The sequence below is a fragment of the Lepus europaeus genome, chromosome 5, assembly GCF_033115175.1.
Source record: "Lepus europaeus isolate LE1 chromosome 5, mLepTim1.pri, whole genome shotgun sequence".
Taxonomy (NCBI): Eukaryota; Metazoa; Chordata; class Mammalia; order Lagomorpha; family Leporidae; genus Lepus; species Lepus europaeus.
Window position 1 is genome coordinate 83,186,460 of NC_084831.1, and position 23,320 is coordinate 83,209,779.

Genomic DNA, 23,320 nt, shown 5'->3' on the forward strand with positions numbered 1-23,320 from the left:
AAGACACTTAAGTTGAAAAGAATGATCCAATGTTAATGTGGATGTGGATGTTACCAGAAGGGGATGAAGACATTACAAATAATCAATTTGGTAATGAGTAATTTTAAGGTCACTTTAGTCTACCACCACCTAGATATCACCTCTAAATTACTTCATGTATTCCCTGCCACCTCCAAACCCTGAACCTTTACATGTGCGTATTATCTTCAGTTAAGTAAGAACAGGTTAAAATGTGAGAAACAGAGTTAGGGGTCAAATGCTGAAATGACATCAAAATGAACAAGATAAAGAGGATGCATATTTCTGACTTCATTTCATTCATTCATATGAAACTACTACTGATTCCATGCCTCATAGATGTAAATCACTCTATCAGTTTCTGATGGTGCACTAGTCCATATGATGAATGTGGCTTTTGTTCTCCTGAAATACACACTTTTGTAGCATTCTTCAAGGTCAGTGATCTGCAGTTAAGCAGTGGTCATCTTTCAAGCGGCTGGACTCTGAAAGATGTCTGAGCTACAGAAGGTTTAACAGAATGACTGAACAAGTTTGGAGACTGCTAATAGATTCTATCTCTCAGGTATACAAATCATAGTAGTAAGAGTCTTTAGCAAAGCCCATACTACTTTATTTGAGTGATTTGTGTGAACTATAAAGTTGTTTATAAAAAGAAATTGTTTAGGGGTCAGTGCAGTGGCATAGTAGGTTAAACCTTTCCTGAGGTGCTGTCATCCTATATGGGTACTGGTTTGAGTCCCATCTGATCCACTTTTTTTTTTTTTGACAGGCAGAGTGCACAGAGAGAGAGAGACAGAGAGAAAGGTCTTCCTTTTGCCGTTGGTTCACCCTCCAATGGCTGCTGCAGCCGGCATGCTGCGGCCGGCGCACCACACTGATCCGAAGGCAGGAGCCAGGTGCTTCTCCTGGTCTCCCATGGGGTGCAGGGCCCAAGCACCTGGGCTATCCTCCACTGCACTCCTGAGCCACAGCAGAGAGCTGGCCTGGAAGAGGGGCAACCGGGACAAAGTCCAGTACCCCAACCGGGACTAGAACCCGGTGTGCCAGCGCCCCGCAGGCGGACGCTGGCCCTGATCCACTTCTAATCCAGCTCCCTGATAATAGCCTGGGAAAGGAATGGAAGATAGCCCAAGTGCTTGGGCCCCTGCACCCACGTGGCAGACCTGGACAAGGCTCCTTGTTCCTGGCTTCTGATCAGTTCAGCTCCAGCCATTGCAGCCATTTGGGGAGTGAACCAGCGGTTCACTTTTCTGTAATGCTGTCTCTCAAATACATAAATCTTTAAGTGAATAAAAATTGTTTAATGAACATAAAGTACATGTACTTTTTGTCCTCAGGTTTACCCTGAAGAGTAAAAAAAAAAACTGTTTATTGAAGTGATAATTCAGGAATTTTGATATTAAAATTTACCCAAGTATGATGATGAAATTGTAAAATTTCTACCACCTACATATTTGTTTTCATCTGTCAATATAATTCCCCCTGCTCTTTCCAAGCTAGGTTATTCCCCACCTACAATGAGGTTTTTATAAGCCACCAACATGTTTTACTCACCAAAACAACAGGCTTTCTCTGATACCCTTTTAATGTACTCATCTAGTACAAATTTCTTTTGTAATTAGTTTACATTTTATTTGAAATGGAGAGAAAGAATCTCTATCCATTGCATCACTTCCCAAATGTCCACAATGATTACGGGTGGGCCCAGCAGAAACCAGGAGCCCAGGATTCAATCTGAGTCTCCCATATGGGTGATAGGGACCCAAATACCTAAGCTGCCATCACCTGCTGTTTCCTGGTGGTACACCTTAGCAGGAAACTGGATCAGAAACAGGAGCCAGGACTCGAACCTAGGCATTCAGACATGGGATGTGTGCATCGCAAACAGCAACTTAACAGTTGTGCCAAATGGCCACTCCTCTGGCCTCAGTTTCTAAAAATAAATTTAACCTATTCTCTCCTCTATCAATGTATACCCACCTACCCTTGATCCTCAATATTGAAATAAGGTAAAAAAAAAAAAAGTATTTTTGCCTTTCTCATAAGGTAAACAGGTTATACCCAGCTACTCTTTTTTTTTTAAAGATTTATTTGTTTATTTGAAAGTCACAGAGAGAGGAGAGGCAGAGAGGGAGAGAGAGAGAGGTTTTCCATTCAATGGTTCACTCCCCAATTGGCTGCAACTGTTGGAGCTGTGCTGATCCGAAGCCAGAAGCCAGGAGTTTCTTCCAGGTCTCCCACATGGGTGCAGGGGCCCAAGGACTTGGGCCATCTTATACTGCTTTCCCAGGCCATAGCAGGGAGCTGGATCAGAAGTGGAGCATCCGGGACTCAAACCGGTGCCCATATGGGATGCTGGCACTGCAGGCCAGGGCATTAACACACTGAGCCACAGCGCCAGCCCCTATCCAGCTATTCTAAAGCATGTTTTTGTTATACCTTCTGAGCTGTTTAAAGAGCCTATGTTTGGAGATTCTACTGGATCTCAAATTTGCCTCTCCTTTTTCAATTTTAAAAACTTTAAGCTTCTTGATGGGAAGTGTACCATTTCTGTTGTATTCCACCAAAACAAAAATTTGGTGGATAGAGTGAATTGGGCACAAAGATATACAGTAAGTTAGTCAAAGAATAAGCAGATATGGAAAGGTGTGCTGCATTTGGTTATGGAGGATTCAGAAAGCAAAGCCAAAGTGGTTGATACTGTGGAAGAGACTGGAAGTTTGTTTCGGAACAGTTGTTACTGATTTATTGTGTCCAACCATAACAGCTCTGTAAGAGTGCTGTGAGCTGGTGGGCTCCGGGAAGCCAAAGTCACAGCCATCACATGCACCAGTGGATCCTCAGAAACCCCTTTGATGTTTTGCACTCTGTGGGCACAGCGTATCTGTTGGATGATACAAGACTGAGTGGGCCAGCGCCACGGCTCAATAGGCTAATCCTCTGCCTGCGGCGCCGGCACACCGGGTTCTAGTCCCGGTCAGGGCACCGATCCTGTCCCCGTTGCCCCTCTTCCAGGCCAGCTCTCTGCTGTGGCCAGGGAGTGCAGTGGAGGATGGCCCAAGTCCTTGGGCCCTGCACCCCATGGGAGACCAGGATAAGCACCTGGCTCCTGCCATCGGATCAGCGCGGTGCGCCGGCCGCAGCGCGCCAGCCGTGGTGGCCATTGGAGGGTGAACCAACGGCAAAAGGAAGACCTTTCTCTCTGTCTCTCTCTCTCACTGTCCACTCTGCCTGTCAAAAAAAAAAAAAAAAAAGACTGAGTGAAGTGAAATGAAGATTGAGAATTCTGAAACATGGATTATCCCTATCTTTTTCCATAGTCCTAGGTAGACACATGGAACATACTGGGAAACTGAAACTTCTGCTTAGACTGTTAGTGGCTTTCCCTATGTCTCGTGGCCAGAAAGGCAACAAGAGAACCCAAGAGAACACTTCAAGTCCAATGCTCTTCCCAGCATACACCTCTTCTCCAGCTCTACAATGCTCTGAATCATGTTCTTTTGCAATGTATTTTTACTTTTTATCCAAGTGTTTAATGAACTAGGAGATAGATCAGCTTCTGCTCCTCTGAAGTCAATTAAGTAGAGGCTGAAGTCCAGTGATCAATGTGAATTATAGCTAATGGAAAGTCTTATATTAGACAAAGAACACAAGACAACACAGCTGCCAAGAAAAAAGGGGGGGGGGGGCTGATCAAGATCTAACTGACCTACTCCAAACCCAAGACATGGAAGCATTTGTCATGAGGAACCCCAGAAACCAGCTGCTTTTACAGCACAAGGAAGCCTCTTCCCTAGATTACTACAGGGTTCAGAGAACCTAGATTGAATTCCCACAGGGAGCCCAGTAAGTTTCATCTCAGTCACCAGAAGCCATGACCAGCAGAGGGCTCTTTTTAGACCCTTTTACAGCAGCAGAGAGCTACTAGTTCTGCTTCAGTTCTGGGTTTTCATCCTGGCTTCCGTTGTGAATATTTTCTTAGAAGCCGCCTCCTTTGCATGGACAGAAAAACAGTAAGAGTCAATAATTGTTGGCTGCTTTGAGGTAGTCTCCAATATGCGACCCAGATGACAGCTTATTTTCTATAAATGGGATGCATGGGAAACTTTCAAAGAAATATTTGGACAAGTTCCCAGAAGACAGATCAACTGAGGATATCAGGCATCCTACAGCAGGAACTGATGGCTTCCCTTAGGGGAAAGGACTCAAATGAGGGTCACCCTGATAGCACTTGTCTGTTAAGGAAGGGACGTGCATAGTAAGGCACACAGGGCACTCAGCACAATGGGTGGTCAAAACACCGAGTGAATAGTTATGACTATTTCAGACTGGGATCAGGTCAGGATCAACTCACACAGAAGGGCACAGCCAGCATGAACAATTGCAGTTTGGATTTCTAGGTCAAGCAACCTTTTTCCAAACACATGATTAATATCCAATTTGTTATCTCAGAATTCTTACCACTGTGCTCATTCTCAGAATTTGTCCCAAGGAAAGGCCCAAGAAAAGTTCATTTGAAAGCTCTGCAACCTCAAGATTGAAAGGGTCAGAAAAATATTGTAAACTGGCAAAAAGTGAGTAAAGATCTTTGATTATGACAATGTACTCAATCATAAACAAACCTGGGGACTGTGGCAAACTTCCCAAGTGCAGGAGTAGAACCGATTTTTAATTTTGCTCTTTTCTTTCTGACCTGATACTTCAATAGAATTCACAATCCTAAACTATGATCCTAAGATTTAAAATATATAGGCTATCATAGTAATATTACAATTTAGAAACCTGAAGTTGTCTAAAATTTCTCAGATCCATGTTCACTGATTCTCCCTCAATTTTACAATGCCCATCAAACTCATCTCCCCTTTCGGAGGCTGCGTGCTATCCAGACACACTGTCACCACCACAGTACTGTATCTTTAAGAAAATTATTATATATGGATTTAGGTATTCTTCACCTCCGCCAAACCTTCAGTGACTTTTTGTAGACATTGTAGATAGTCAATGTTTAATTTTAAGACATACAAAATTTTTTACAATCATGCTTTTTAGAATGCCAAAATGGAAAAGAGCTGCCAGTGTTTGATAATATGCTGTCTTCAATGAATCATAAGAGCTGTTATCAAGATTCACAGGAAACTAAACTCTTATCAAGGCAACCACATGCAGCAGAGCTCAGCACTAATGTCACTCAGCCCAGAAGGGATCTTCCAAATCCAGGAGTCCGGTGACACCTTCATATAGGCCACGGAACTCAGCTACTGCGTGACCACATTGCAGTCACCATTTCATTTACATCATTGGAGATGTTGCCTATGTCATTAGGAACTGGCACACTTGCTGTTCCTATTCATCTCCTTTGTCACATGAGTGCAAATGCCCTATCACTAGTTATTTTTGAGATGTTATAGAAAGCAGAATCTTGAGGTCGGCGCCATAGTGTAGCAGGTAAAGCCATCGCCTGCAGTGCCGGCATCTCATATGAGCGTCAGTTTGTGTCCCAGCTGCTCCAGTTCCAATCCAGCTCCCTGCTGGGGCCTGGGAAAGCAGTAGAAGATGGCCCAAGTCCTTGGGCCCCTGCACCTGCGTGGCAGACCTGGAAGAAGCTCCTGGCTCCTGGCTTCAGATTGGCACAGATCCGGCCGTTGTGGCCAACTGGGGAGTGAACCAGCGGATGGAAGATCTCTCTCTCTCTCTCTCTGCTTCTCCTCTCTGTGTAACTCTTTCAAATAAATAAATAAATCTTTAAAAAAAAAAAAAAAACAAGCAGAATCTTTGTACTTCAGCTTCTCCTCCAGGTTCTCATCCTGCCACAAAGAGTCCTGAAGGTGAATCAGTCATTTTAAGACAATGTTTGGGGCACACAGGGCAAAACCACAAGATGTTTTCTTAATCCTGTCCCTCCGATGTTAAGTTCTCCTTTCTTCACGAGGCTTTTTCTGATTACTCCCACTAACACTGTTCTACATTAATTTGAGTGTGAGAAGTACCTGACTTATTTAGTTGAAAGAATGACAGAGATCCTCCACGCACTAGTTCACTCTCCAAATGCCTGCAACACCTGGGGATGGATTACACCAAAGCCAGGAGCTGGGAACTCCATTGGGTCTCCCAGGTGTGTGGCAGGTACCGAAGTACTTGAGCCATCATCTACTGCTTCCCAGCTGCACTAGGGGAGGCAGGACAGGAAGCAGAATAACTGGGACTAGAACCAGCCTGCTGGGATGTGGGGATCCCAAGTGGCAGCTTAATCAGCTGCACCATAACACCAACCCCAACTGTTCATAAAAGCTGCATGCTGCTGAGGTCAGGGACCAAGTTTTATGTTCCTCTGGCATCACCTATAGTGTCTAGCACACTGCTGGACACATAATAAACTGCTTAACATCCATGACGGAGTTTTAAATCTCTGCTTTAGTCTTTGATGGGTTTGGCTGTAGAAATGGTACCTGAGTCTTTCAGAGTTTACTTTTTATCAAAAAAAAAAAAAATCCTTGAGAGAACGTCAGGTACTCCTGTAAGGACTTATCATATTCCAAGGACCTCAGGGGTCTTGTTTTCAAAGATAATACAATGTAGTGGAAAAATTGGGCACAGACATGAACAGTCAAGCATTCCTAATTATAAGGCCTATAATGGGATGCCAAAATATTCTAGTCACTAAATACTCTCTCTTTATGGGAACATATCATGTACATATTATTTAAAAAGTACCTGAGAGCAGTATTTGGGGTTATTCCTCTTTCTCTCCATTGTAATGCTATTGGGAGCTTAAAAAGAGTTCTTCAAACAGTTCTGGAAAACAGAATTACAAGATTTGTTTTAATGCAAAAATGTTGAAATTCATGCAGTTTTTTCACAGTTTGCATTATATGAACTTTTTGAAGAGCCTTGTATGCATGGATTTTCACAATTTTTGCACCAGAATAGACTTTTCAGTTCCATTTTTCCATGAGCATTTTGAAGTACCCTCATATGCCATAGCAAAAAAATAAAAAAATAAAATAAAACAGGAGAAACAGCTATTTGGGGCTCTTGCTTCAGAAAGAGATTCCGAGATACAATATCACAAATTTGGAAGTCTTCTTTCTCCATGGAATCAATGTTGTCACCTTGACAGGTGTTTGAGAATTAAAATAACATTTATATGTTACATGTCTGAAGTTTACCTAGAAATATTACTGTTTGAATGAAATTGGTTGCTTTAACTATCAGCTAATGGTAAATTGGGTTGCCAAGCATTATTTTTGTATTCACATCGTCATTGGGATTGAAATGTTGAAGGCATATCTAGTTTATAATCTCTTAAGTCTGAGTTTAGGGAAGGTAAGTAACTACCCCAAGTCATATAGGCTGTTAACCGCTGTGATGGAAGAATGGGTCATCTGCTCAGGGATTTGATGGGGGGAGGAATATTCCTTTCCAAACATTCAGAAACACGTACAAAACGGATTCTTTCAAGTTTCAATGTCATAACTTTACAATCTGTATCTAATACCACTTTTTTCTTTGTTTCATTTACAAGGAATACACCTATATGTGACCCATCTCCAAATGGTGAGCAGTTTGAGAACCAAACACAAATGTAAGTTAGATTTAGATCTGTGCATACACAGTGGCTCACACACATGGCTCAACAAAAACTTGTTGAATGACCAATGAAGGCATGTTCTTCCAGCTTCTCCCCCGAGACGCAGGAAGACGACAGCCGCCAACCCAGAATTCAGCAGACAAGGAAACAACAAGAGACACACAGGCAGCCTTCTTGCTACCTCTCAGAGTGATTCAAATTGTAGTTCTAATCTGAACAGTCTATGTGGGACACCGTTTGTCTCATGTAACTCGGGACTGCGTTTTCTTTACTCCCATTTACAAAACCTGATCAGATGTCCCTAATGCTGAGTCTTTTATACTCTATTCCTTTGGGAGGTCCCTTGCAAAGTTTTACTTTATAAAGAGATGTCATTGCCATAGCAACTAAGAGATATTTAATCTTGCCTAATTGAATCATTGTATTGCAAATGGGAGCTTGGGCAGAGGCCGAGTTAAAATGGAGTGTAAGTGGAGGACACAAAATATCAAGTCCCCTTAATTCCTAGGGTTTGGATTAATGTTATTTTCTGGTGAGGCGCATTGTTACTGTTCAAACTCCGGGCACTTAACCCTAGAGGGAAGTGGGTTGGGCGCTAGCCATGGTGCACCTGCAGTTGATTAGCCACAACGTAGGTCATGAGTGCAGTCTCCCAGGTCGCCCCCTCTCATCTCAACGATCAGCACACCTGAGAGGGGCGGATGACACTGGAGGCCAGAACTGAATTTAGGCAGCTTAGTGCGGTACAACTGTAAAACCCTCCCTCCAGGGGCTCGGCCCAGGGACTTCAGAGTCCAAGAGGCGGGTTCCCCCGCGCTGCTCGCGAGCCTTTCCTCGGGCCCCAGCGCACGTTATGTAAATAACAAGTTATTCGGGGCGCACACGTGAGAAGGCGGGAACCCGACCCGCAAACAAGCACACCGGGTACGGCCAAAGTCTCTGGCGTGGCGGCGCCTGGGGACCGGCCTGGGCCCCTCTCGCTCCCTCCGCTGGCCACAGCCCAGCGTCCCCCGCGAGGCGCGCGGCTGGGCCAGGGGACCCGGCGGCCACATGGCGCGCTCGGGGAGGTGGCTGCGCTTTGTTCCCAGCAGAGACGGGTGAGTCACCGGCCCCCGCCACTGCAAAGCTGGGCAAAACCTCGCGCCCAGAGCGAGCAGACAGTTTCACAGCAGGAGCAACTACCCCAGCGGCCGCGGCTGCTTCCTCTTCGTCCTGCTCCTCGTCCTCCTCGTCCTCCTCCTCCGCGGCAGCCACGGCCGCCACCGCCGAGGCCGCGCCGCCGCCCCTACCTCGGCCCGGCCCCTCCTCCTCCGCGCGCGAACTCAGTCAGCGGTTCGCGCCGCCGCGCGCCCATTGGCCGCCGGAACGCGCCGCGTCACAATGGAGCCGCTCGGAGGCGGCGAGCTGGGCAGCGCCGGGGCTTCCCGCTGAGCCCGCAGCCGCCGGCAGCCGGCAAAGTGCGGGCGCCGGGCCGCCGCCGGCGGGCCCGGAGGCGCGCGGGGTGCCCGCCACGGTTCGCCCCGGCGACTCGGGGTTGGAGTCGCACAGGTAGGTCGGAGCGTGACAGCGCGGCGTGTGGAGGAGGAGCCGAGCCCACCGAGGCGGTGGAGGAGGAGGACGGGGCTAGGAGACGCAGCAGGTGGGGTTGGGAGAGCAGGTGCGGTTACCTGTCTGCACCTCACCTGCGTGCCTGGTTGCGGACGGGTGGCGCGGCCGGAGACGTGAGTGGCGGTTTCGTTGCTCCCTTGTCTCCGGGAAAGAAGGAGCGATACCCGCTGAGGGAAGCTTTCCCGGGTGCTAGGGTCATCTGGGGCGAAAAGAGTGGGTGGGCGGCCCCCCTGTGTCCTCCGGTAGCCTTGGCGCTGCACCTGTGCGAGTCCTCGGGCGGGGCGGAGAAAGGGTTCTGCTTTCCCAGGCTGGAGCCTCGCCCAGGTGAGCGGACCTCCGTCCAGGGCGTCCTCTTGTGGTCGCTGTCGTTTGCCCCCTGCCCTGGCGCTGTTTGTTGGCAAACATTCTGTGTTCTCCTATACTGATTATTCGTCTACAGTTTGGTGCTGGCGTTGGGCATTCGTTTGACGGGGGGGCGGGGAAAGAGGGCAACGGATTCCCATTTAAAGAGAGGCACAGGAGTTTCCTCCCCTTGGGCTACAGTTGAGCAGGTGTTGAGAGGTCAGGAGGAAGGAGGTGCAGGGTTGGCTCATTACTCTGCGTCCTCAGCCGACACTTCAGGTGGCATTTGTGAAGAGGTATTTGTGGTCAGGACTAGCCTAGCACCCCCTACCGCCTGCCCCCACGCCCAAGGGCAAACCTAACACCGGTGTGTGTGAACTTCCTTGAAAATAAATTCACCTTGCCTAGACACTTAAACACTTAGCTGTAAAAGGATATCAGTATGAAAAATATTACATTGTAAATATGTAGGCAACTTAAAATAGGCAATTGGTTGAACGCATACTGAGACATTAAGCAGTGTGTGTCTTTATCAGCCTTTCTCCTGAACCTTAGAACAGGACCCAAAGCTTGGAACAGAAGTCACACTGCAGTATCATTATTTAACAATTTGGTACTCCCCGTGGGTACAAGGGACACTTCTGGAGAACTAAAAATGCGGGGGCCAAGGTGACTTTGTTTTTCTGCCCCTGACTGTCCTAGTCATCCTCTCCAGTCTTTAAGAAAATATGAAATGACAGCTAATCCCTCAGGTCGTTGGGCCCATGTGGTTTAAGATATAAGCCCTCACATGGCTGATGGTGCTCTGAACTACAAAGAGGGCTTTTGGTGTAGTTGGTGAAGGGGGGAGGAATTGCTATTAAGGGCACAGTTGGGTGCTGGCACTTTTCTTACACCTAGTTTTAAAAATCTGTGTTAACACTTACTGGTTTTCAAAACGTATCGGTTTTCTTCAGCGGGAAAGGTGTTCCAGCTTGTCCAGCCTGGCATGAGTATATTCAAAGTTGGGATGGTTTTGTTGTATTAGTTAAGCTTTGCTTTTTTAATCCTCCTCACTACCACATTCCCCGTAGCAGTTTTCAAATCCTAGAATGAACAGGGCCCCAAACACTAAAGCTTGGGAAAAATACCAAATCCTCTCCGGTTTTAGTAGATGAATCAATGTGGATATTTGCCTGCACTTTTATTTTCTGAAGTTGAAGGGGCAAAATGTGTCAAGATTTCAAAGATCCTTACTTTTTAGCCAAAGTTTCACTTGGAAGTAAATTTTTAACTTTTTAAAAAATCATTTCAGTAGTACCTATTTTTATGTTCTTTTAAAAAAATTTTTACTATCTATACAAAAATAGCCTCTTTAATCCAATATCTAATTTTCACTTGGTGTATATCAAGTTGCTTTCTAAATTTTGTTTCTCTTTTCCAGCATTCTTCCACCATACACTAACGTTATCAGAAGCTAATGCATTCTGATTCTGTCGTGTTCATCTGCGTTTGGTGAAATGGCTTGCACTGCCTGCCACATAGCATGCCTTTCACTGCTGTTTGGACTCTGAAAGTGCTGGATTCACCAGCAAACAATCTCAATCTGTAGCTACTCAAAAGGAATTTGAGAGGCCCACTTATAGGGTGGAATTTGTTTAACCAGTTGTAAAATGCAATGTGTGTCATGTCTTTTTTTCATATTGATGCCTTTTCCTTTATTGCTATTACCTACTTTCACTTTATTTCTCAATTTAAAATTCCTACCTGCTTTTATTATGACTTAATTTTCTATGTTTAAAATAATGCTTTTGGCAGACATAATAACTTATTTTTCTTTTTTCTGGATCACTAAGGTTGATCTTTATTTAGGCCCAATACCACAAAGTCTCCTTGCTAAATTCTTATCACTGTTGTTCATTTAGAAATTGAACAAAAGATAGTGATAAACTTCACGTTCTATGACTTCACTTCATTTAGGATTCTACTTGCGATACAATTTAAATTTATTCCTTTGATGCTTTTGTGAACAGAATAAAGGAAATGAATAAAAAATGAGTAGTCAGGATTTCAACCTTGACCTTTCGTTTTTCCCTTTTTGACTTTATGCTGCCTTTGATATGAATCACGTGGCTCTGCTTGTCCCTTTTACAGCCGGTATACATTTGAACTGTATCTCCTGCTTCTTCAATTTCAATATCTCTTGTAATTCTTTCTGCCTGTTTGTCTGATCCTGTGGCCATTTCCACAGTTCCATTCTGCCTACTCTCCACCTAATAACATCTTTCACAGAACCTGTCAGCTTGCACAGCTTCTGTTTCTCTTTCATTTCCAGCTCCTTGCAGGTAACTGAGATCCTCCTCTGTGTCTTTAGTGGAGCCCAAGTTCTGTTCTACTAGCATGTTCCTTTTGGTTCTTCCTCAAGTATGCAAATTTGAGAGCATGCTTGAACCTTCCTTATTTTATTTTGTCAAATGCCTTTTCAGCATTCTCAACTCTTCCAGTGTTCCTTTAAAAAAAAATCTTGCAAATGATAAGCAAGAAATCTTCAGGATTTTACCTAACAGCACGAAATTGTGCACACTGGTGTACTGTGTTTGCACACTATGTCATCACCTGTGATGAGTTGCTGGATTTTGTCGGGATTAACTGCCAGTAACAGAGACCACAAAGAACATTGGCTTAATCAAAGTGGTGTTTGTTTCTTTTACACATCTAAAAAAGAGTTGATGAAGAGAAAATCCAGGGGTGGTGGTTCTACACTACAGTCTTCTGAGAGTGCGACTGGCTCCACCTTTCATTTCTAGCACGTGTAAGATTAAGCCCCGGACCTCCTGGTCCGAGATGCAGCCTCAGCCATCGTGTACAAGCTCCAAGGAGTGTGGAGGAAGGAGAAAAAGGCAGGAGTCCATGGTCACTGAGGGATGTTTCCCAGGAGCTGTTATATGCCCCTGGTTATGTCTTATTGCCCGAAACTTAGTGACATGACCTTAGCTCGCTGTGATAGAGACTGGGAAACTATCCAGACAATGTTAATCCCAGCTAAAAAGTGGGACATTCACATCCCTAGGAAAAAGGAAGGGAATGAAATTAGGGTATCCAAACACCACAAGTATTCTCAAACTGATTTCTTAATTAATACTACCTGTCTCACAGAGTTCTTAGCATTAAAAAGCACTGTCCATTAAAACATGTAATACAGGTACCTGAATATAACCGGCTTTCAGTGAATGCAACTTCACATTCTTTCCTATTTAGTTTTTCTATGAATAATCTACTTCCTCTGCTGCCACATCATTGGCATCTGGTACCAGATTATTGCATTGTACCTGGTCCTGGGGAGGGAGAATGGAGCATTTGAGTGACAGGGAGCAATATATTATTGTCCAGTGGCAGCATTTATTTCTGAGCTTGAGAATATGGCTTGGATGAGTAACAAATCAAATAGACCTGGATATGAGTCCTGCCTCTGCCACTTACTCACTATGCAATTGTAGCATCTCTCTCAGTTCTCTTATCTGTTAACTGGGGGCAATAATCAGATGTGGGGAGTGAATGGGGGAAAAGTATATGAAGTGCTTAATAATGTGCCTGGTAACATAAATGGTAACTTTTTAAAAATTTGTCCTAAGCTGGATGAACCTTTTTGAAAATCAACTCTTTCTTTTTAAAGTACTTTAAAACTGGTGATCTCTGTGCATATTCAAATGAACGTTTTAGCTTGTTAGTTACACTTTTTAGAACCATCTTCAAAGGCAGTTCATAACACAGCTGCAGTTTTTCCCCTGTCTGCCTTTTGATCAGAGGCAGATATTCTAGCTAAGCCTCAGCCTTGATTTGGATGATTTTTGGCTGATCCACTCTCAGAAGCTAAATGTTACCATCATTGAGTATATTTCATAATTTTTAAAATTTGTTTTCATTTGAAAGAGAGATGGAGATCTTCTATTGATTGGTTCACTCCCCAAATGTCTACAGTAGCCAACACTGGGCCAGCCCAAAGCCAGGAGTCCTGAACTCAATCCAGGTTTCTCATATGAGTGGCAGGGACCCAAGTGCTTAAACCAGCATCTGCCTCCTCCCAGCGTGTGCAGGACCAGGAAGCTGGATTGGAAGCTGGGAAGCAAACCAGGCATTCCAATATGGTATACAGGCTTTCTATCCAGTGTCTATCAACCATTTCAAGTACCTGACCCTATTTCATATTTTTTTAGCTGCTATTTATTAAAGTATTCAACCTGCATTTTCCTGGGAGCTGTTATACACCCTTGGGAATGTCTCAGTGCCCCAAATTTACTGACATGCCCTACCTCACTAGTATAGACTAGGAAATGTTGCCCTTTATCCAGACTATGTTAATCCCAGTTAAAAAGTGCCAAGCACTGTGGTTGACTCTGGGTCTGCAACAATAAGCCAAATATTCACGGTCCCTCTCCTCTGCAGGTTATAGGTTACTGGGGGAGAGAGGTAAATTATTCACTGCAGACAAGTGAAAAATTGCCACTGTGAGAGTTGTTACAAAGGAGACGCCTGGGTACTGGAAACACATGTGTGCAAATGTTTGTGGATGGCTGCTGAATGGTGACTTCAGGAACTAAAATGTAGCCAGTGTGCTGCCTATTGGAAGGAGAAGGAAGAGCGTGGTTGGAAAATAAGCTCAGACATGAGATGAGTCTGCCCGTAGGCAGGGACCAAGAATGTGTCACAGGTTTCCAGCGTCATCCCATGGGAGGCACTTCCTAAGATGTGGATCCTTATGCATATATGTCACTTCATGATGTCACATTCTGAAGAGGGCTACATTGTTCAAAGATGGTTTATCTGTGCTGTATTGGCAAAATGCAATTATAGATACTTTTTTGCTATACCAGGCAGAAGCACCTAAGAAAGGGAGCTATGAAATATCTTTTCAGAGAGGGACAGAGGTCTGATCTGCATCACCCTTAGTGGCTGGAATTTGAAGTCATGTGGCCAAGGGGGAAGAGGCTTTTGAAAGATTGTTGGCAAGGGAATTGGTAGTTTGTAACGCATCATTGGCAAGTAACCACAGGGTGTGAGGTGTGGGGCTTTGTGTTCCAGAGGGCTGGCAGGATTATTGTGCCTGGGATGGCCACGGTCAGGGCCAGTGGACAGCCCCAGGTTCCAGTCCCCCTGTGGCTCCAGGGTTTGCATAGACGGGAACACAGTTTGGCAGGCAGTACCATTTCTCCCTTTGTCCTGTCTGGCTGATCAAATCCCTAATCCTCTCTAATCCCTGTGGCAGTCTTGGAGGAAGCTGGGTTTTCAAGGCTTCCAAGTGTCTTCCACGTATGGTGCTGTGGTATGACCAAGCCTCGGGGTCAGAACCATCGGCCCTGGACTGCAGGTTGTTTCCTGCTCTGAGTATTTAAATTTAAAATGGATTCTGTTCCTCTCAGGATTTTTTAAAGTTCATCTCTCTAGGCAAAACTAAATGAGTTTGTTCTTGGCCCTATTTCAGTGCCAAAATAGGCTGTCCTCAGCTGAGCAACAGCTCATCTTCCAGAAGCATTTGTGAGTCATCACGCAGTTTCTCAGAGGCACAGGGCTGGCCATAGTGGTCAGGTTCCCAGGCTATTCCCAGGAAATTTCTGCTGTGCCAGCGCTGCTCTATGGTGCCAGAAGTGTTTCACCTTCACCCTCCTAGGAACTCTCCCTGTCACTTGGACTTTCTCTTACTGTTTGCCCCTCTATTTGGAATTCTTCAGTGACACACCAACCTCCTCCCTACCCCCAGGGTCTTCTGTGTTGATGTTCTCTCTGCCTGGAATGCTGTTCCCTTCTGAACATATGGCTGCTTCCTTCTCTGTGGACAGCCAGCTCAAATATGACCGCAGAGATACCTTCCTTGACCACTCCAGGTAAAGTAACCAAACCCCACTCTGCACATCCCAATCATAGTCTTCATTCCTCAGTTTATCCTTTGCACATTGTTTATGTTCTGCTCAACTTCACTCCGTTCCAGCATGTAAGTGCTGTGAAAGCAAGGATTTATCTCCCTTGTGATAGTGGAAAGTAGCTACCCCACTAAGCACGAAACGGGGCTAATAATGCCTGTGCGTCCTGCCTCATGGAACAAATGAGGGCCTGGAGATAGTGGACTCAAGATACTTTCTTTTCTCCAAAACTTGCTGTTCACCTTCTGATTCCCTATTTTTTTGAAAATAGCAATGGCATTTACCCAATCCTATAACCCGGAAGACCCTAGAATTCATTCTGAGCTTCCCATTGCTTCACCTCCCCGTCCCCACCCCTGCCTACACAGCCAGTAGACAGCCTCTCTGAGGCTGCATTCCAGGCCTCCTGCAACAGCATCCTTTCTACACAGCCCTCGACTGTGGGAGCTTTTTCCAGGAGCTGCAGCGTTTGTCATCTAACTGGAAGTTTAGTATGGTCTTGTCCAGTTCACACCCACCCAAAGTTTTTGTCCACACTGCAGAAAAGTTAACTTCCTAAAAGGCAAATCTCATCCTATCACTGCTCTTTGGGATGGTGCCCTTTGCCTCCAGAGAGCACCTCAATGCCATGTGGCAGTCTGCTGTTGCCTGAGTTCTGCAGCTCTTCTGTGTCACATCTTGCCAAGCTCATTTCTGCATCACCAGTGCTTGCACTGCAGACACAGTGAGCGTCACACCCCATTTACCAGCAGCACAAGGAAGAAGGATCTCAGGGGCTGGACGGCGTCATGGCTTAGTCCGTGGTTTTGTTCCTTCCCTTTGACATCCTCTTGACAAACAGATGTCCATTTGTTAAGACTCAGTTCAAGAGTCCCTCTTCCAGAACAACCATTCCTGACCCTTTCCCTCTGTCTGCATGGTCCCAGAGCCCCTCATTCCCTCCTCTGTGCTGCCTCTGAGCCTTGTACAGTTGTCACGAACATAAGCCACAGAACAGCTCTGATTATTCCTGGATGCTCTGTCAAGGTAGAGTGCATTGTGTTCATCTCCTGGACTTTCTGGGCAAGCATCACACCTGGCATACTGAGACCATGCAATAAAGGGCTATCTGGGAGAAGGTGAGAGAATGTAACACAGCATATGTATTTCCTAGCCCAGGACTCCATTTCAATTATAGACCATACTCTTTGCTAAAACTCAAAATGATATCTCCTTGAAGGTTGGAAATAATAAGGCACATTATACGGTCATCCTTCAGAATCTGCATGGGGTTGGTTCCATGAATACTCAAGTCCCTTTTATAAAACAGCATAGTATTTGCATAAAATCTGTGCACACCCTCCCATTACTTTAGATCATCTCTAGATTAATATGTAATAAAATGTAAATCTATAAAATAGCGGTTGTATTATTTAGGAAAGAATGACAAATTATATGTGTGTTCAGTACAGATACAATTTTTTAAGAAAATATTTTGATCCATGGTTTTTTGAATGCATGGATACAGACCCCAGGGATATGGAGAACCTACCATACCTGTTGTTAATCGATATCATAAATAGCTCAAACAGGGGCAGGCATTGTGACACAGCTGGTAACACTGCCAGTTGGGATGACCTCCACATACCAGTGTGCCTGGCACTGAGTTCCAGTTCTGTTTCCCATTCAGCTTCCTGCTAATGGGCTCAGGAAGCAGCAGGTGATGGCATAAGTTCTTAAGTCCATGCCACCCACTTGGGAGACCAAGATGGAGTTGCAGGCTCCTGACTTCAGCCTGGCCCTGTCCCAGCTGGTTGTAGACATCTAGGGAGTAAAGCGGTAGATAGACGCTCATGTGGTTGCTCTCTTTCAAATAATCTTAAAAAATAAAAGTAAAAAAGATTAAATAGCCAAAATATATTTTCAGTGAACTAGTGTTTATTGAACATTTGCTGAGTATCATATTTGATAACTTGCAGGGAATGTTTGAATCAGCTTTGGCACTTTCTGAAATAATCCTGGATTTGTCTTTTTATTAGAAATCAAAATTTTAGATGGCTAGCATACACTCCTGGTTTATAGTAGGTAGCTTTTTTTTAAAGAAATATTTTATACCGAAGTGTGAAGCACTATTTTTAAAAAATTTCTTTATTTATTACTTGGCTGGCACTGTGGTGTAGCAGGTAAAACCACTGCCTGCAGTGCTGGCATCCCATATGGGCGCTGGTTCGAGTCTTAGCTGTTTTACTTCCGATCCAGCTCTCTGCTATGGCCTGGGATAGCAGTAGAAGATGGGCCAAGTCCTTGGGCCCCTGCACCCGCGTGGGACAACCGGAAGAAGCTCTTGGCCTCAGATTGACACAGCTCTAGCCGTTGTGGCCAACTGGGGAGTGAACCAGTAGATGGAAGATCTCTCTCCCTCTCTGCCTCTCCTCTCTGTGTAACTCTGACTTTCAAATAAATAAATCTTTAAAATATTATTTACTTATTTGAGAGACAGAAAGGGATCATTCTCATCCACTGTTTACTCCCCAAATGCCTGCAATGCCTGGGACTGGACCAGACTGAAGCCAAGAGCTCAGTTTAGGTGTTGCACATGTGTGGCAGGGACCTTACTACTCAGAGCTTCACCTTGAGTCTCCCAGGGTGTGCATTAGCAGGAAGCTCAAATTGCGAATGGAACTGGGACTTGAATCCAGGCCCTCTACTCTGGGTTACTGACATTCCAAACAGTATCCTAACCACAAACCAAATGCCCACCCCTACAGGTAGTTTTAAACAGCATCACTGAATCTTTTTCTCTGACTCCCCTCTAAAAGAATTTTGAAAAACTGTGTGCTTCTCTTCTACATTAATATCTAAAATTTCATCATACTTTTAAATAATTGCAAACTATATTTCTGGAAATATAAATGATTTTTTAGAATCACTCACTTAAATGTACCCAATAAAAGTGAAATTAAATACCAAAATGATTTGAAGCCCATTACAATCCATTTAAAAAACATATGAACAGCTCTTCAGGAGTGTCAGGAATTTTTCATAGTTCCTTTTATTCATGGAATTCATTTCATTCCTCTTCTCCTTTAAAACTTAATTTCAGTGTAACATTCTTATGTTTGAAAGTCTCTCACTGATTACCTTATCCTCTTTTGACACACGTACAGACACAGTAATCCTGATTATGTTTTTAAAAGTGCTTGTGACAGTAAGGCTCTAAATGTTAAATAAAATTTCTTTGAATTGAGTTACTGATTTTTGTTAGTATACAATTGATCAGAACAACAAATACATTAAAATATTAACAATTTTTAAATTGCTATCATTTTAATGTACAGGCATTTCTTAATGAGATAATACATGGAGTTAAAGTCATTTATTCATGCATAGGTAAATATCTACTGGAATAAGCTAGACTTCTTAATCAAGTCAAGTGGTTCTTTTTTAAATGTAAGTACTTAAGAAATAGTCCCATAAATATGTATAAGAGAATGAAAGCAGTGTAATTCCACTCTGTTTTCTATTTTTTAGAAGATTTATTTATTTATTTGCAACCCAGAGTTACAGAGGGAGAAAGAGATCTTCATTTACTGGCTCACTCCCACATGGCTGCAATCAGCCAGGCCTGGGCCAAGCCAATGTCAGGAGCCAGGGGCTTCATCTGAGTCTTCCACTTGGGTGACAAGGACCCAGACACTTGTGCCATCTTTGGCTGCTTTTTCCAGGCCATTAGCAGGGAGCTGGATCAGAAGTGGAGCAGCTGGGACCTGAGCTGGCACCCATATGGGAAGCCGGCATAGCAGTCTTTACCTGCTGTGCCATAGCACCAACTCCACACCTCCCCACCCAACTCCACTTTTAAGTTCCTGAGATACATACTGAAAGTCATGAAGTGATTGATCACAAAATGACATTAGGTGATCCATTGCCTGACGCGGTGATCCGGTCCTTCTCTGATGTTCTGAGCAGAGAAATGGAAACTTCCCCTGACTCCTGAAAGGTTCTGCTTCTCTGTCATGGAGGTCTTTTACTTTCTCAGTGTTTCTAACCCTATGGGTATTTCAGTACACCCTCTGCTTGGTGCTCTAGAGATTTGAACAGACACAGTGCATCGATAAGCAGCGTCCTGAAATGTGAGATATTTACTCTTTCTTTGAATTGTGGGAAAGGATGAACTAGGAAGGAAAGCAAGCTTCTTATCATAATGTCAAAGAAAGAAACTATTGATTACTGTGTTTTGATCTATACACATTATTTATATATATATATATAGAAATATCACCCTGAAGCCATAAATGTATACAATAATTGTCAATAAAAATTTTTTGAAAGGAATGCATGGAAGGAGTCAAAAAGGCACTAGTGTTTTGAAGGTGATATTCTTTTTTTTAAGCTTTTATTTAATAATACAAATTTCACAGGTACAGCTTTTGGAACATAGCAGTTCTTCCCCCCCATACCCACCCTCCCATCCCCACTCTCATCCCACCTCCTATTCCCTCTCCCATCCCATTCTTCATTAAGATTCATTTTTAATTGTCTTTTATATATAGATCAACTCTAAGTAATGCTTTCAACAGTTTGCAGCCACACAGACACACAAAGTATAAAGTACTCTTTGAAGACTAGTTTTACCGTTAATTCTCATAGTACAACACATTAAGGACAGAGGTCCTACATGTGGAGCAGGTACACAGTGACTCCTGTTGTTTTAACAATTGACACTCTTATTTATGATGTCAGTGACCACCCAAGGCTCTTGTCATGAGCTGCCAAGGCTATGGAAGCCTCTTGAGTCCATAAACTCCGACATTATTTAGAGAGGGCCATAATCAAAGTGGAAGTTCTCTCCCTTCAGAGAAAGGTACCTCCTCCTTTGATGGTCCCTTGAAGGTGATATTCTTAGACAAGGGTTGATTGAATATCTTGAAGTAGATTCTACCTGAGTACCTCTTCCTTAAAAAAAAAAAAAAAAAAAAAAAAAAAAAAAAAAAGCTTCTTAACCTCATAGGCAGCTTTGAAGATCTCTAGTTTGAGTGCTGAGAGAAGCTTTTAGTCATGTTGGCTGTCAACTCAGAGAACAGGCTGCTGTGGGCCAGCTTGGAGATTTCTTCTTGGTCAATGGGGACATTCAGTAGGTAAAGAGCAGTTAGAGGGTATCACTCTTTTAAATATGCCCATTGTGGGGGCGGGTGTTTGGCATGGCTGAGTCACTGCTCGGGATGTCTCCGTCCCGTATCAGGGTGCCTAGATCCAAGTCCAGGCTGTGCTTCAGATTTCAGCGTCCTGCTACAGCACACACTGGGAGGCAGCAGATGATGACTCAGGTATTTGGTCTCCACCTCTCACATGGAGACCCAGAGTTCCTAATCCATCCCTGGCTGCTGTGGCCATTTAAAAAAAAAAAATTTTTTTTTTAATTTATTTGAAAGTCAGAGTTACACAGAGATAGGTGAGGCAGAGAGAGAGGTTTTCCATCCGCTGGTTCACTACCCAATTGGCTGCAACAGCCGGAGCTGCACTGATCCGAAGCTAGGAAGCCAGGAGCTGCTTCTGGGTCTCCCATGTGGGTGCAGGGGCCCAAGGACTTGGGCCATCTTCTACTGCGTTCCCAGGCCATAGCAAAGAGCTAGATTGGAAGAGGAGCTGCTGGGACTAGAGCTGGTGCCCATATGGGATGCCAGCGCTGGCCCCATGCTGTGGCCATTTTGATAGTTACCCACTGAATCAAAGATTTCTGTCTCCCTGCCTTTCAAGTAAAATATAAATAAATAAATAAATATATTCAATACACCCTGTGGAACCTAATTCAACACCAAATTGATTTAATCACCAGCATGCATTTTAAGAACACATGAACAGATACTCCTAGAACTGTCATAAGTTGTACTCTGTTTTTTGATACCTATTGTTAAACTTCAAACATTGGTTGATGGTCACCACTTAACTGACAGCTGAGACAGTGGGTGTTTGGTTTCTAGGAACAAGTCTTATTGAAAAAAACAGTTGCTTATGCATTTTGTCAACAATGCTAATTTCTTCCTAGGAAGAGGTTGTGTGCAAAAATGTGTGGTTCCAGCCTGGATTTGGAGTTTTGTTTTCCGTAACAGAGTAATAGAATCTGAGATCGGAGAGAGAGAAACTGAGGGTGGTTTGGAGTTGTTGCACAACTGTCATGTCAGCGAATAGGGAGCCTCTCCTGGTTCCTGGATGCTCTGATCCTGGGTCAAAGAACCTGAACTACTGTCCGCTGCTCTCTTGCCTTCTCCTAACTACTTAGAGCAAACGTCTCACAAAACACTTGGCAGGAACTCCCACCACATTGTTTATTGTATTGTATGTCTGTTGGTCACCTCCAGTGTGCATTTATAGTCTCATTTATTCCTCTGATGACCTGCAATACAGGGGAAGGTCTCATTCCCATGATACCAGTATGGAAACTGAGTGCCTGAGGGGATATGTCACTTGTCTAAGCAGACTCATACTCAAAAGCAAATCTAGCACTCAAATCAATATAATAACTCTTTCCAGAACAATATTGCCTCTCTTTTTACAGATGTATTAATTTATGAAAGGTTCTAAGGATTAGGAACCTTGTTGAAAGTAAGTCAAAACAGTGAATGAGAGAGATTTTCTTGTAAAATGCTTCACAGAATGCATGGCTCGTAGCAGGCTGCTATAATTTTTTTTTAAAAAATAATGTACTTAAGTCTTTGTTCTGAAATGATGTTTCATTTTGTAGATTGAAGAAAGTCCATTCAACAAATTTTCTTTTTGAGCTCTTAAGATACGCCAGGCATTGTGCCATGCACTGAGAATAAATCCAATCATGAGGAAAACAAAAAACCCCTTCTGTATGTAACATATATCCTAGACAATAAGCAAATGCAAGGCATAGTGGCAGGTGATAAGTGTTAAAGGGGAAAAGAAAGGACAAAAGGCTAGAGAGTAGTGGTAAGAATTTGAGTCAAGGGACAGTGTTCCTGGCTTGGGCACTTTTGAGAGGTTCTAAGTAAGACATTCACCCGAATCTGAATTCAAGGCCTTGAGTCTATTTGGGTAAACTGATTCAAGTCCTAGCATTTTAGCATTGTGTGGAAGACAACTTAGAAATTATCTATTGGTTTTTTAAAAAAAAAAGTATGGTATAGATGTTCTTGAATGTCTTTGCATAAAGTCACCTTAGAGCCCCTCCCCAAGTTCCTATCCCTTTTCTATTTCAGTGACTTCTTTTTGCTAGTAAGACATTAAAGTTGAGAAAGGGAAAGTAAAAACTGTCCACAGCGTCACAAAATTGGTGATTGAATCAAGGAAGAAAAGAAAGTCCAAAAAATTGTCTGTTATGTCCTCCATTAAAAATATGTAAGTAGCAAGAGCATTAAATTATCTGAAAGTGGTGGCCAATGACTTTGGCCTTTGATAAGTCAGACATAAGAACAGTCTCTGAGGCATCTCCTGGGACTGTTGTCTGAATGTTAGTGTTTTCCCCACCAAGACTCAGGTGTTGATAGGTGGGACCTTTGGATGTGACTGGACCATGAGGGTGAAGCTGCCACAGACAGGATCCGTGGCCTTATAAAAGAGCCCCTATGGAAGGGCATAGTAAGCAGTGGCCAGCTGTGGGGAACAGGCCCTCACCAGGCACTGAATCTACTGGAGCCTTGATCTTGTCTTGCCCAGCCTCCAGAACTATGAGAATAAGTATTTGCTGTCTATAACCACCCAGTTTATGGTATTTTTTAATAACAACACAAATGGACTAAGACATGCACCGTTTTTGTTAAAACTGCCCCAGATATTTGATGTGACTGATGTGACACCTTAATTCCTAACCAGTAGTGTAACAAATAACATCCCAAGCGTTATAAATATTCTGGGAGATTATGAG

General features: G+C 43.8%; 1 protein-coding gene and 1 long non-coding RNA gene across 2 annotated transcripts in view; one reads left to right on the plus strand and one right to left on the minus strand.

The window, feature by feature from the left end:
- LOC133759931 (uncharacterized) overlaps positions 1–8,884 on the minus strand; it is a 53,395-nt gene extending 44,511 nt beyond the window's left edge. The window contains exons 1-2 of the long non-coding RNA XR_009865936.1: positions 8,792–8,884; positions 6,733–6,813 (exon numbers count right to left, since the gene is read on the minus strand). This is a non-coding gene — a long non-coding RNA (uncharacterized LOC133759931). The remainder of the gene's footprint in view (positions 1–6,732; positions 6,814–8,791) is intronic.
- Positions 8,885–9,077: 193 nt separating this feature from the next.
- Positions 9,078–23,320, plus strand: part of LRRC8B (leucine rich repeat containing 8 VRAC subunit B) — an 84,722-nt gene continuing 70,479 nt past the window's right edge. Inside the window, exon 1 of the mRNA XM_062191698.1 lies at positions 9,078–9,157. The gene's annotated coding sequence lies outside the window, so the exon portion shown is untranslated. The remainder of the gene's footprint in view (positions 9,158–23,320) is intronic.